The sequence below is a fragment of the Marmota monax genome, unplaced genomic scaffold, assembly GCF_021218885.2.
Source record: "Marmota monax isolate L192 unplaced genomic scaffold, Marmota_monax_Labrador192_F-V1.1 WCK01_AAM20220418_F8-fsc00003, whole genome shotgun sequence".
Classification (NCBI taxonomy): domain Eukaryota; kingdom Metazoa; phylum Chordata; class Mammalia; order Rodentia; family Sciuridae; genus Marmota; species Marmota monax.
In genome coordinates, this window is record NW_026694084.1 from 24,543,877 (window position 1) to 24,558,950 (window position 15,074).

Below are 15,074 nucleotides of genomic sequence, written 5' to 3' on the forward strand. Positions count from 1 at the left end.
GGATGCCTGCTTCTCTCTTGCAACTGATAGTCTATTTTCAACACATTAGCCAGAGTGAGGCTTCATAAATGCTAAGTCAGGTTTTAACACAGCACAGTGTTGTTTTACTCCCTCTGTATAAAGGCAGAGATGTTCCCAGTGGCCTCCCAGCCTTTACAGGAGATGCAGTCCCTTCTTCATCTCCTCATCTTATTTCCTGCCATTCTTGGTTTTTTCCACTGAAGCCACATTGATTCTTGGCTATTTCTCCAGAACATCAAGTAAGCTCAGCTCAAGGTATCTGTCTGGCTATATCCTTCAGGTCTCTGATCAGGTCTAGCTTTTTAGCAAGACCTTCCCTGGCCACTCTACGTTATCCCTGGTCCACCCACTGTGCCATGCACGCCTCTTCCCTCTTCCCCCACTTTGCACTACTTCTGCATGACAATCACCACCATTTCACCATACATTTGTTTGTTTATTAGTTGACAAAAACTCCTGCTAAAATGTGCATTGCTTCAAAACAGGTAGTATTTTGCACTCATCTGTGCCCCTTGCCCTTGGCAGTGGTGAGAGTACAGCACAATAAATATCAGTTCAAAAAACAATGAATGGCCCAAAAATTCATTAGGTATTTTTAATGTTGTGTTCTTATCATTCCAAATAGTGCCCTGTCCCAGTGATTCCACAATTTCCCATTCCATGCATCCTGTAAGCTAATACCCATGACCGAAATTTGTCCTTGCCTCCTCTAACAGTTGGAAAAGCTTGAAATGTGACATCTCACAGTGTTTCTAACCTTCTCCCAACCTCCTCTATAGTGGCAAAGCAGTTTTCATAAGAAAACACCTCTATTCACTTAGGCCCACCAACTTTGCTGATATTTATGAAAGTTCCTAATTTAGAAGTTTAAAAATACTGAAGCATCTAGTCACATTTTATTGTAATTGTTTTACTTCTCTATGTCCTTCACAAGACCTAGGCTGGCAACATTCGAGTGACTGTGTGGAGATTGAACGGATACTATCAATAGATAATAAATAACACTTTCTGGAAGCTCATCAGCATCCTGCTGTTTTACATGGATTTTCTCATTTAAGCCTTTGAACAACAATATGAGGTAGAAACTATTAACTCCCTTTGCATTTATGGAACCTGAGGTTTAGACAGCTAAATAATTTTGCCAAAGGTCACACAACAGCAAATGGCAGGGCTGTTCAATCTCCATCTGGCTCATGATATTAACGAGCCTCAGAAGCATCACAAGAAAACCAGGAAAAGCTCCCCTACGTGGCTACAGATCAGAATCACCTGAGACATTAATAAGCTGCAGTCTTTGGTATCACCCCTAGAAATTCTGTTTTGGCAGCTCTAGGATGGAGCCCAGGGATCTGTATTTTAAGTAGGCTTCCCAGGTGATTTTGGTACTGCCCGTGTTCGTAAGCAGGAAAGGGAACATCAAATGGGGTGATTAAGAGGAGTTCGTGAAGAAACTATTTACAAAGTTGATGGCAAGGAAAAGTAAAATGGGGCACTAGGCAGAGATCGTTCAGACCCCCAGGCTGAAAGGGATAAGGTGAAGGAGCAGTTGCCAGAAGGTGCAGGGTAGCTAAACCTGGAATAAAAGACTGCCAAGCAGGAGCCTGAATGTTAGGTCAAGGTCAAAGACAATTAGAGGCCAAAGGACAAGTGTTCCTTGTTGATATATGCCTTCTTAAGTACTGGGCAAAGCAGAGAAAGGAGGAGGTATATAGATCCAGGGAGCTGGAAGGGAAACATTCTGCGTACTACTCATTTGAGAATTAGTTTCCTATGGAAAGAAACGTTGGTCCAGTGATTGCACTGAGCATGTCAAACAAACCTGCAAACACAATCAAATGTTTTCCTTGAAGGCAGTTTGGAATATGTATAATCCCCTGCCTGCTGAATACCTACATGCTTTGTACATAATACATGTCCTGCTGAACACATACACCCCGCCCCCACCCCCACCACATGTCATATGCAAGTTGCTTTGTCCTGCAATCCTAGCCATTGGACAAGAGCCTGTTCATGCAGGCTCTTGACCCAGGCTTACTCACCTGCAACCCTTCCTTTTCTCTCCTTTGCAACCAGCTAATTTGAACCCTTCTTTATTCTCTAACTTATATCTTAGATCCTGCCCATTTACTTCTCAGGGCCACTGCCATGGCTTGAAGCCACATGGTCTCTGCCTGGATCACTGCAGAAGCCTCATAATTGATCTTTGCTTCCAGTATCAACACTCCAAACTATTCTTTTCGGAGCTGCCAAAGCATCCTTTTTGAAATGCAAACCTGATTGTATTTCTTCCAGAATTAGTACCCCACATCTGTTCCCCACAGCATGCAGGTAAAGTACCAACTATGCACACAGTATTTTCTTATTTCTATTTCTAGGTCATTTTGCTAATAGAGAGGGAAAATTATTTATTCTTCTGTATTTATCATGAATTAAGTCTTTACTAATTCTAGTACTTTGTTTTATCAACCTTCACTACTCCCATCCAACCCTAAGAATAAATATCTCACTCTTTTCTCTCTTCTCACTCAAATTTTCCCCATTCCCAATCATCATTTTATTTTATTTTTATTTTGGGGGGTATCAGGGATTGAACTCAGGGGTATTGAACCACTGAGCCACATCTCCACCCCTATTTTGTATTTAATTTAGAGACAGGGTCTCACTGAGTTGCTTAGTGCCCTGCCATTGCTGAGGCTGGCTTTGAACTTATGATCCTCCTGCCTCAGTCTCCTGACCAATCATCAATTTAAATTCCAACTTTCCCATGACTGGTTCTTTGGGTGACCACCTTGCTGGTCATCTATAACCTCACCCGGCAGCTGGCTATACATGGTTAAACAGAATAGGCCTGCACAATTCTAAGAGATAACATGACCTCACAGTCCTCAGTAATGCAGCACCCAACCTATGTCTTTGCCAATTACCCAGTAATTTTTATTGGTACTATTCATATAATGTAAAATAATTTCCGTTTGTAAATTCATACTCCAAGTATATCTATGTTATTTTCAGAGATATAATGGAAGGTCTAGTTCTTCCCAGAATGCACAGTGGGTACTAACTGAAAGTTTCTTAATTCATCAATGCTTATCCATTCTAGCACAGAATTAAAGAAACACACTAATATGTATCAAGGACTCATTAGGTGCCAAGCCCTTTCTGAAGTGTCATGCAGTTAATACTTTATCTTCAAAATAATAATGTTTAAAAATAATTTGTGTTTCAAAAGAAGCAAATTAATATTTCCCATATTATGTGCAAATACCAGATATTTTAATGTTTTTTAAATATTTTCTAACTGTATGCAAAGTAATCCCATTTAAAAATAAATTTCCTTGATTAAAATTAAGTTGAAACATTTTATAACTTTACTGTAACATAAAATTTCATCTCTGAATTGCCTATTTAGTCCTTTATTCTATTAATCTGAGTTTGTTTAGTCAGTGATTTTACTGAATGTGTCATAGACATTAATTCAATGCCTTCTATATGTCACAAATATCTTCTCCCATGTTGTCACCTATGTTTAACTGTTTACAACATGTTTTTATATTTAGAAATACTTAATGTTGTGATGCTAATAAAGTCTTTCTCCTATGTTACTTTCTAAAATGTTAAAGATTTGTTTTAGCATATTAGATTGTTAACCCACATGGAATTACACACACCCACACACACACACACAAACACACACATATATATATACATATACATATATATGTGTGTGTGTGTGTGTGTGTGTGTGTGTATAGCCTAAAGGGAGATATAGATATATATTAATATTTTCTTTTTTTTTCTACCCAAATGTCATTATCTCCATTTTGCAAATGACAAAACTAAAACTCAGAAAGGTTAAGGAGTTTGTCTGATATTGAGAGGTAGCAAATGGCCTAACAAGACTATAAGCCTAATGAGACTTTCTACCAAACCAAGCCACCTCTCAGGAGGCACGATCCATTCCACATTAAAACATTAATAAACTCAGTGCAAACATCCCAAAAACATCACACACACTTGTGTTAGTAGCAAGGAGTGCCTCGGCATTGCTGATCATATATAGACATACCTGCCAAGATCTGCTCTGCATTTGCTCAGAGATGGAATCACGAAGTCCAGAAATAGAATTCCATTATCATTCAGCACCAACTAGCTGCTATCGTGAAAATGAGGATGTCTCAAATTGACACTTTCTCAAATGGCAATTCTATGTTTTCTGGTATAGCATCAAGTCTAACTGATAATAACCAGAGAAGAACAGCAGCATTGACCTTCTACTCAAAATCATGAGGCTGAAATATCCAGCTTTGACCACCAGTCCCCAGGAAATCCTGTCCCACTGCATGTTACATGGAAGATGCTTTGGTATTTTTTATCTCACCTACCTAATGGGACTCAGAGTAGATACTTTGGTTGCCTTCCCAGTTTATAATGAATTTCTTGGCATCTGGGAATGCTCCCCCTACCCCTATCCCAGAACCACAGAGCCTCAGAGAAAAGCCACTGTCCACCTTGTGTCACAGGTGATTTCCCAAAGCTGCAACAATAACTCACACTGGACCCATCACATTCTTTTTCTCTTAGAATTTAAGGTTAGGATGAGGGAGTCAAGCCAACTGCATCACAAGGCTAAAAAAAGATTTTGTAAGCTCAGGAGCTGTGAGTGGTCATTTACTGCCACATAGCCTGGGAAACAGAGAAACTAACTGCAGGAAAGAAAAGGGGAAAGGATCTCTACACTGAGAAAGACGAGAGCTGAAGACAGAATATGGAATGGGTTTCCATGACATTCTGGTTGGGATCATGCATTTATTCAATAAATATTTACTGTGCACCTAGTATGTGCCAGATGTTATTTTAGGTGACTGAGAACCAAGATATCACTCCATCCTTGAAATGTTTCACTTTTTTGCTTAAGCTAAATGACAGCAGTTTCTGCTTCTTTTAACCAGAGATTTATTGACTCATACAGGTTCATAAACACAAGACTCCTGTCTGAGATGTCTTACATTCTCAACTCTTCCAGATGCCAGCTCCATTTTTCAGGAACCCCTATGCTACCTGTACAATCACTCATCTTATACACCTGTCACCTAAGGTGATTCCAAGTTCTTCCAGGGTAGTGGTTTTAAACTGCCACGACATAGGTCTCCCGTGTACTATGACAGATGATGAGCTATGTCATTAGTAATTTTTTAATTATAATAAATTGCTAAAGTTGGCTAGCACTTCACTATGTTTTTTTTTTCCTGAGTAGATTCAAGGTCATGGGCAATGCCAATTTCACTTGCATCTCTGTATGCTTTCTTAGTGCAAGGGAAATCTGATATAACCAGCATGCAGGGAATTTTGTCAAACCTGGGTGTGCATGCAGGGTATGTTAGCTATGTGAAACTCATCCCCACTATTTGCCAAGGAAGATGGAAAGTGAAGAGCCTCAGAGACTGTCTTTTTCACAGAATTCTAAACATCAGAGAAACTCAATAAATGGTTGCTGTTGCTGCTTCAGAGGCTGAAACTAGGGACCTTTCTGCTCCTTAAGCCTGTACCAGTGCAGTTGTCTAGGTAAAACATGTCCTTGTGTGCTCTAAGCCTCAATCCTTGAAAAATTTTGTCTCAAGCTAGAATATGTGCAAAAACTGGGTAAAAAAAAAATCTAGTGATACAGACAAAGAAAGGTAAGAATAGGACTGTGAACCTCACTTTTTGGCTTAATTCCTTTTTGATGGGAAATGTCCCTCTGTTGGGTCCCAGGATTCTTGGAGGATCACTATTGGTCCAGAGATGGGCACATGACCTGAGTAAGGCCAATTGGGATCCTTTTTGAGAAGCTGAAAGGATGCAGGCAAAGAAAACAAGATCTTCAATCTCAACTGATACAAATACAAAAGCCTGGAGTTACAAGGATCTTTTACAGAGAATAAACCAACCCAGAAAATCTACCACACTGAGCTATGTTTACTACATGTATGTTAGCTCATTAAATCCATATAACCCAGAAAGTACACAGCTAGTAAGCTCACTTTTCTGATAAGTAATCTAAGATTTTGAGTTTAAGTCACTGTCCAAAGTCTTAGAAGTTGGCAAAAATGTGCATCTTTTTGTTTCGAAGGCTCACCTCTTCCAAAAAGACAGAAAAGATTTTATAAGCCTTTGAAGCCAATCTGAAACTTCCTATCCGTGAGAATGTAGTCAAGTCTTTGATTATCAGCTGACTTACAAGCAGTGCAAGGGATCAGGACCTAAGGGTAAACATTTCAGACTTTGAGGCACAGATGATCTCCGTCAAAACTATTCAAATCTGCCATTGGATTGTAAAGATAATTACAGACTTATGTAAATGAGCATATTTGATTGTGTACAAATAAAACTTTATTTGTAAAATAGGCAGCAGAAAGAGGCAGGATTGACCTTTTAGTAATAGCTTGCTGTTCTAAGCTATTACTTGAGGTGCAACTAGATTCAAATTCCATATAGAAAAGTTTCATAATATTAAGAATTTTTCATTTACCCCATGATGAAACATGCACATTTGTTTAAGAAACTGACAAAACACACTAAGTAATCAAGATGATTAATGGGCTAACCCCCAGTAAGTCTGGTATTTTGATTCTTGAAAGAGAACCATGCCAATTATCTAACTGAGGATAAACCAGAGAAAGTTGAGGAGAGTAGGCAATCGTAGATAGCAGACATATGTCCACTGAAGGGCAGTCCATCTTCCTCCATGCCATAAGAAAGTACTACTAAGCCAATGAGAAACAGACTACACTGCCTAGATAGAAAAATAACTGCCAGGGACTTCCAGACAATAGCAGAATTAAAAAATCCAAATAGCAAGAAAAGAGCACCAAAAAAACAAGTTCTTTCCATGAGATGTTTAAAGATGATTAGATCATATCATTCTCAATGGGAAAACAGACACATTTCCACTAATTTTCTAAGTATTTGTTTTTAAAACTTAAATCACTTTGTGAATAATTCAATGTGTTTAAGACATAAATTTAAATATCCGTGAGCTAACAATATTTGCTACAAATATGAATTAATACTTAAAATATTGCAGTGAAGAAAGTGTACAATCTTTGATCTACCGTTCAAAGTCTGGTTTCTAAGGGAATGCAGTTCTAAGGGCAATTGGAGCGAGGCAGCTCTCTCATTTCAACTCCCCTCCTCTCTGCATAGGAACACAAGGGAATTATCCCAGACCTTCCAGAACCAGGAAACTAGAGAACAAGAAGACAATTTTATGACAATCACTTTTATGAGATTACTTATAACTAGATCCAAGTGAAAGTTAATTTCCAAGCCAGTACACATTTAGGTAATGATAGGCTGCCTGTAAACACCATTTAACAAAACACATTTTATTTCTATTATGAGGAATAATTTGCCCTTGAGGGACAAAGTAGTCTTGTGTGTAATATAAAAACACAGAACCACGGACTTCCCAAGGTTGTCTACATTTTTCTGTCTCCCCTCCCCGCTCACATCCAAGGTTATCCCTACTTTCCAGCTAAACATCCAGGCATCTTTGCACGAGAGTAGGAAAAAAGAAGACAAGACAGAAAAAAGAGAAATGGAAGAAATGAAGGATGGAAGAAGGGAGGGAAGAATGAAAAGAGGAAAAGACAGAAGAGGATGAAAAAAGGGAAAAGATGAGGAAAAAAAGAATTAAACTACCCAAGAATGAAAAAGGGGGAGTCTGTTTTTATATAAGCCTAGTTCCTCCCATGTCCCCAAATGCTAAAGAGGCAGGGACCCTTGAAAGGTCATTTCCATGCCTAAGACCCTGGAGAATCCCTACTTGACCCCTTCCTAGTCAATCTGGGCATTCCCAGAATCTAGTTCCCTTACTACACTCATGATGCCAACTATACCTCTTGGTGTACAACTTCCAAACCACTTTCTCTCTACCACTGATCATCTCCAGGTCTCTCATTCTGAGCCTCTAATGGCCAGCTGGTGTTTCCCTTCATTCAAAACCTTCACGTGAGCAAACAGCTCCCCTCACCCACACTAGTATTGCTCACTGTGGAAACCTCAAGGATTGCGACTCCACACCTCTCGGCCACATAGACTTTTCTTTCAGAACATATTTTTGCATCTGTTCCTTCCTTCCCCACCCCTTCTGATACCACTCAAATGTTAGGCATTCATGAATTTTTGGAGTGGTCTTCATATTCATCCATCATCACCCAATCTCTAGCATCTCTGCATGCCAAGCCACTGGGGCTAAATTAATCTTACTGAAATATCATTTTCACCCCATAATTCTCCTGGTAAGAAAAATCTTCTGCAGCCTCTGTATACACACACAGAGTCTGAAGTCTTGGGTCTGGTGTTCTAGGTCTTTTACTATCTGTTCCCCATCCCATCTGTTCCTCACCACCCACAAACTGAAGCTCTCTATGGTCAGAGCTAGTCTATAAATTCTTCTCCAAGGGGGGCATATATATTGCCACCTCTTCCCAGCCATATATTCAACTAAATATCACTAACAGTTAATCATCCTATGTGCTAGACATGTGGGGACACAAAATAGGTCATCCTTCACTTTTACAATACAGTACAATAGTTTAAGTGCAAAACATTCGCAATGCAAAGTCTAGAGGTACATCTGACCAGATGCCTGTCAAATGGGAAGACCTAAGAAAACTAGAAACAGAAAGGAATGCCTCCTTTTTCTTTCCAGACTTGATTAAGGGAATTAATCTCCCATGAAGACCTTCAGGACAGGGTGCTAAAGGCTGAAGGACAAACTGTAGGGCCAAGCAAATATAACAACAAAGGCCTAGCTAAGGAGGAAAGCGCACAGAGGCATTGTTTCCAGGGTAGGAGTCATACTGTCCTATAGTCAAGAACAGTGTGATCCCAGGGCTTCCGAAACGCTGGGTGTTCTTAGCACATGACCTTCGAAATGGTGGGAACTGCAAATCAGTCTATGATGGTACAGAGGTGCTCTGGGAATTCCACCCAAGCCTTAAGTCTTGGAAATCTAACTGAAACTAAAGGACCTGCTGCAGACTGTAGAGAACCATCGCGAGAAGGGCAGCAGAGAACAGAAACAGCCCAAAGCCAAGAGCATAAGGGTTTGGCTTCCTCCTCCCGCTTCAGTCTCATTCTTTGCTAGGGACTTGGCTGGGGCCCCGGTCAGCGGCTGTCATCTCACTAGAGCCCTCCTTCCTCCACATGCCTCCTACTCTGCCCCCTGCACATTCTATTCATCTGCTAACTAGGAAACATTAAGGGGGAAAGAAGTTAGATTTATTGAGAACATACCTTGTGCCAGGGATTGTGGTAGGTGCTTCCACCTTGAAAGAAGAGAAGAAGAAACCAAATAGATAAAGGTCAAGTAGGGACTGGAAGTGCTGAAGGCAACTGCAGATGAATGAAGGCATGGGTTCTCAAAATGTCTCTAGCTAACTGCAGCAGAACCCTGGAGGACAACTGAGAAAATGCAGATGCCCAGGCTCTAGTTATAGATCAGCAGACCAGGGATAAGGCCCCAAATGATATGTTTGTATGTGTACACGGACATATATCCCATATAAACATGAACATATACTATGATGCTGCTGCTGCTGCTGCTGCTGCTGGGGATTGAACCCAGGGCAAGGCAAGCACTCTACCACTGAGCTATATCCCCAGCCCACACACATATTTTTAAACAAATAACCCAGGTATTTGTTCTGATAGTGCTCTGTGCCGCCCTCTTCTCACACCTGGTAGCTGTTATTCCCAGAGCTGCAAGCTGTGTTGAGGTAGGAACACTTTTTGACTTGATAGTGAAATGCCACTCACCACTGTGGCATTTCACTATCAAGCTTTGCAATCTTCTGCTCTCCACCAGAAATAACACTAAAGCACACCATCATTCCTGGCAGCCTACCCTTTGTCCACAGGCCTCCCACCAGCTCCCAAGGTGTCCAGCTGAGGCCCCCCCGGAAGGGAAAGCAAACTTGAACCACCCTTGAACCACCCGACTGTCAAGCAGTCAGATGAATTGATCTGCTTGTAGGGCAGGTGGCAGTGGAGCAATAAATTAGCCCTATAAAATACTTCAAATTTAAATGAGTAATCTCTCTTAATTACAATGAGATATTTCTACAGAGGATTTTTTTTTTTTTAAGCAGGCAGATAAAATGACAATGTTGAACTAACTGGCAAGTCCCTCTGTACCTCCCCAACTCCCAGCCCTCCATTTGGGCAGCTCAACTTGCAACATTTGGGAAGCTTTATTATTCAAGGTGATGATGTCAGCCTCAGCAGATCTGCAGCATGGGGTGGGACAGAAGGAGCATTACACAGACTCCGTGGGAACCCAGCCCAGTCAGCTCTTGGCGCCTGGAACAGAACAGAAGGCCACATTGGTTTGCTTTACAGTAGGCTCCTAGCAAACACAAAACCAAACTCACGCATTTAATTACTGATACAAAGTTTTTCATTGTCCAAGATCTTTGAAAATTATTGTTTAACACAAAACCAATCAACAAGCCATATTGAAAAAAAAAATGTTCATAAGATATGCAGACTTTTGCTTGAGACTCATTTAAGAAGCAAAGAAATAAAAGCCCCAGGCCAAGTAACAGGTAAGTACAGAGATGGCAAATACACCAGAATTTAATCTGTAAATACTGAAAGATTAGCTCAAACTGGGACCAGGGACAGAGATCAAAACCAGCACAGTCTGTAGGCATTTCCTTGTGTGCATGCACACACACATGCACCCCTACCTATTAGAAAGCATCCAGGAGTTTGCTGAAACTCTGACATACTATTCCTCGGACCTAGAAAGGCCCATCCCTAATTTGTTGGTCAATTAAGAATAACTTTAGCAGCTCAGGAGGCCGAGGCAGGAGGATTCAGAGTTCAAAGCCAGCCTCAGCAAAAGGGAAGTGCTAAGCAACTCAGTGAGACCTGACTGTAAATAGAATACAAAATAGGGCTAGAGATGTGGCTCAGTGTTTGAGTGCCCCTAAGTTCAATCCCTGGCATTTCTCCCCACCCTCCAAAAAAGAATAACTTCAGTGACGCTTTTCCTGGTGTCCCCAAGGTAGAGTTAGTCTCTCTCTCCTGTGCTTTCCCTGGTCTTGTCCCTAATACATCTATTACTATCTATATAATACTAGGATGTAATAAATCTACATTTCTGATGCCCCGCTAGACAGTAAACTACATAGACTAAATGTACACCCCATTCACCCAAGGATCCTGGAACCTGGCATAGTACTTAGCACATGACCGTACACAATGCAGGTTGAACAAAATATTAAACCAACAATTATCTACACTACGCTCTGCTAAGAGAACCAGTCTTTATGCATTTCTTGGAAAGGAGCATGTGACTGAGTTAAAGTCACAGATGACTGTGTTACATGCCCCAAGCTTTTGTCATTTCTAGTATCAAGTTGAAGACATGTGCTTTCTGAATGGTTTTCTTTAAAATTAGTCTCTTTTTTATTTTTTTTTTCTTGTCCTAAGTAACAACATCCAGGACATTAGCTCACATTTGGTGTGCTAATTACATTCTGTTCAAATATATAATAAAATATTAAGTTATTCCATCAAGCACCGTTCATCTGTCTGCCACCTTTGAAGACAGAGTGATAGAATGGTGCATGCAACCCACTTGAAGAAATCTTGCACTAATAAAATATTCAAGCTGAAAAGGTCATTGGAGATTATCAGTCAAACTAGTCACAACAAAGGAAATCAGCTCCAGAGGATCCTATTTCTTTCTCAAGTAATGAAAGTGGAGAGCTGTAGACATTGGACAAACATCCAGAGCCCCAAGCTCCCATTTTAGTGTTTTTGCTCTGACAAATGGGTCAAATACGGGAGAAAAATAAGAGCTTTCAAACATTTAAAGGACTATTGCAAATATTTTCGAGATACTTTAAAATATACTCTTTTTATTAAAAAGACTGGAAGAAAACAAAACATGCTCTGTGGGGTAATGGATGTATTACTTTCTTTCTCCTTCTTAGTTTCCTAATAATTTGCAATATGGTCACAGTTACTGTATCTTGAAAAAAAGTTCAAAGTATGCCATATGCAATGGGTAATTTATTGTACCAAATTGACTAGATTAGGGTGCCAACTTGTTTGGTCAAACACTAGTTTAGATATTACTGTGAAGGTTTGTTTATTTATTTTTAATATCCACAATCAGCTACCTATATGTAAAGCAGATTACTTTCATAATGTAGGTGGGTCTTACCCAATTAGTTGAAACTCTGAAATGCAAAACATGAGTATTCCCAAAAAAGAATTCTGCTTTGAGAGTACAACATAGACATCTTGCATGAGTTTCCAGCTTGCAGGACTGGCCTATGGATTTCAGACTTTCCAGCCCTCAAATCATATGAGCCAGTTCCTTAATCAATCAGTCTCTCTACACATAGGTAAACTGACCCTAGGCATTCCATTGGTGCCGTTTCTCTGTAGAATTCTGACTAATACCACAAATTTCCATGCTTGTGCTTTTAGGAGAGAGAGGCTTACACCTAGAGAAGATCCAGTAGGGATCTGAAAAGAAAAGAAAGGAAAATAATAATTCATCTACAGAAAGAGCTAATATTCATCTGTTGTTTGTTAACACAACAAATGTGAGACCAAAGCAAATCAAGTCCCACACAGGACACCTCATCAAATCAATTAATTATAAATTAGTTTCCATGAAAACCTTTCCAGGGCACATACTGAAGAATTCTTTTCCTGATGTTGTTTATCTTTACACTTGATTTCCATTCTTTGTTTTGTGATTTAAACAAAACAAAATAACTAAAACACTCCTACCCAAGTTTCACAGTTTGCAAACGGTATTTTTCTCTTTTTGAGTGGGTGCCAGAAAAAATCTCATTTCCCTAACACTGCACATTCCTCCTCTTCCTCCCCCTCCACAATGAAGCCAGCAGGATTTCTTCTAGGGCTCACTTTGCATTATTGATGTGCAGTAGCAGGCTTGTCTTCTTGCATGCTGTCACAGAGCCACCACTCACAGTGAGTGACAAGGGAATGAATTTTTCAGCTCTTAGGGACAGCCAAATCAACATTCAAAAATTTTAATGAAATAAAATTTAAATAAAATTAAATAAGAAGTCTTCTTCTCTGCAAATCAGCATATCCTAAATTTCCCCGTTTCTTTTAAAAGACTGAAAGTATGGATGAAGTGCAGATCAGCTTCTGGATGTGTTGAATGCTTATCATGACACTTGCTAAGCAGAGAGACGAACCATGACTAAGTGTTTACTACATGATCCATAAAGACCCTTGCACTCTGTAGCATGGGAATGGGTGAAGGCCATAACTGGGTCTTTGAGCAGTGTGTCAACCCATCTCTTGAGTAAAGTGATTTTTAAAATGATGCTTTAGGTACAGTACCCAGGCTTGATGGTTTCCAGTGAGTATCATAGTAATTAGTGATGTTCCACTGAACTGGTTTAGAAAAAAGAAAAGACTGAAGTCACATCCCAAGGATGGGGAACTGAAAAATGTGAGGACAAAATACTTATGGACCAAGCTCAGAGCAAAAGACATAGAATTTAGATGTGAAGTCTTCTCTCTTAGGACTCATCTATGATCTCATCTTAAAATGCAGGGAACAGAAATTTATCTGCCAGTCACTCTGTAAGGATATGTTCAAGTTTTAAATGGAAAACAATTCCACTTAGAGTATTTTTCTTTCTTTTTTTTTTTTTAATAATCCTAAGGATCAACAGTCTTCATTTTACATTCTGAAACTGAAAATGGCACCCAGGTATCCTTCTAGAATTTCTGGGAAGGCCATAATGAATTGAACAGAAAGTTTCAGAATGCGATGTGGCATTTTCAGGACTCACGTGACACATCAAGACTCCCTGGTTGACATCACAGCCACAATATTTCAGGCATCTCAATGACTTACTTTTTCCAACTGGTGAATGACAATGTCATTAAGTCCCTTTGGCTGTCACCAAAGATTAATTTTTAGGCCCCAAGATTCTTTGAATTGCAATCATCAATATCATTTGTTAATGTTACATTCAGAATCTATAACATATAAAGGGATGACAAAGACAGTTTATCCTCAAGAAACCCAGAAGCAATAGAAACAGACATGGACTCAGCTACTTACGATGTAAAAGAGCCATAACAGATAAATGAGCAGAGAAGGGACACTTAGCAGTGTTTTCCCTCCTCCCCCAAAGGCATAGATGAAGGTTTGTTTAAGAAAGATGACACATAACCAAGGGAAAATGGAGGAGATCTCAAGAGAGATGCCCTTGGGGTCAAGCAAGGAGTACATACTCAAGAGAGAACACATCTATCTCCAGAGGGAGAAGCACCCTAGCATGAATAATCTTTTTACATTTTTAGCTTAATATAAATGTCACGGTGCTGCATATATTATTCTACAATTTGACTGTCACCATTATGAGTCCGATAACTTTAACCACTTTCACTAATAACTTAGTATTTCTTATATAGACATAACACAACTCATGTACCTGGTTTTCTACTCATGGAGATTTAGGTTGTTTCTTATTTTCTGTCATTATAAACAATACTCCAATTAGCATTTCTGTAAACGTCATCTTTCCAACATTAGAGCTTCTCCATGCAAGTGGAATCTCTAGGTCATTAGCATGTGGATCTTTTGCTCTGTCACCTTAGCTTATTGGTTTGTGTGCACAAAAATAATATGCATTCTTTAGTTTTTAGTCCATGGTTGAACTTTGTCTACTGTTAGTCTGTAAACAAGTCAGGATGGCGCCTGGCATTTTGCCAGAGGGAGTGGTTTGTGAAGTAACACCAGCGAGTCATTAAGTGTTGACTGCTGTATCTAGTTTATGTTAATTAAGATAAGCTGTGTGGAATGTATAAATACCCCTCCTGTCCTACAATAAAGGGCTCCCACTCCTGCTGTTATCAATGTACACAAGTTGTTTGTCACCCCCCCCCCCCGTTATTTTGCTGCAGCTGGACTACGGCAGTCCACTAGACCAAGACTCTTCATTAGACTGTTCACACTTATTCTATATCTATCTGTTTTAACTCTGGTCCACAAAGGG

General features: G+C 39.8%; 1 protein-coding gene across 4 annotated transcripts in view; it reads right to left on the minus strand.

The window, feature by feature from the left end:
- Samd12 (sterile alpha motif domain containing 12) overlaps positions 1-15,074 on the minus strand; it is a 385,987-nt gene that overhangs the window by 308,926 nt on the left and 61,987 nt on the right. Inside the window, exons 3-4 of one of the 4 annotated variants that reach the window (XR_009228673.1) lie at positions 12,436-12,549; positions 9,301-10,365 (exon numbers count right to left, since the gene is read on the minus strand). The exons of the other annotated variants lie outside the window; for them this stretch is intronic. The gene's annotated coding sequence lies outside the window, so the exon portion shown is untranslated. The remainder of the gene's footprint in view (positions 1-9,300; positions 10,366-12,435; positions 12,550-15,074) is intronic. 4 annotated transcript variants of the gene reach the window in all.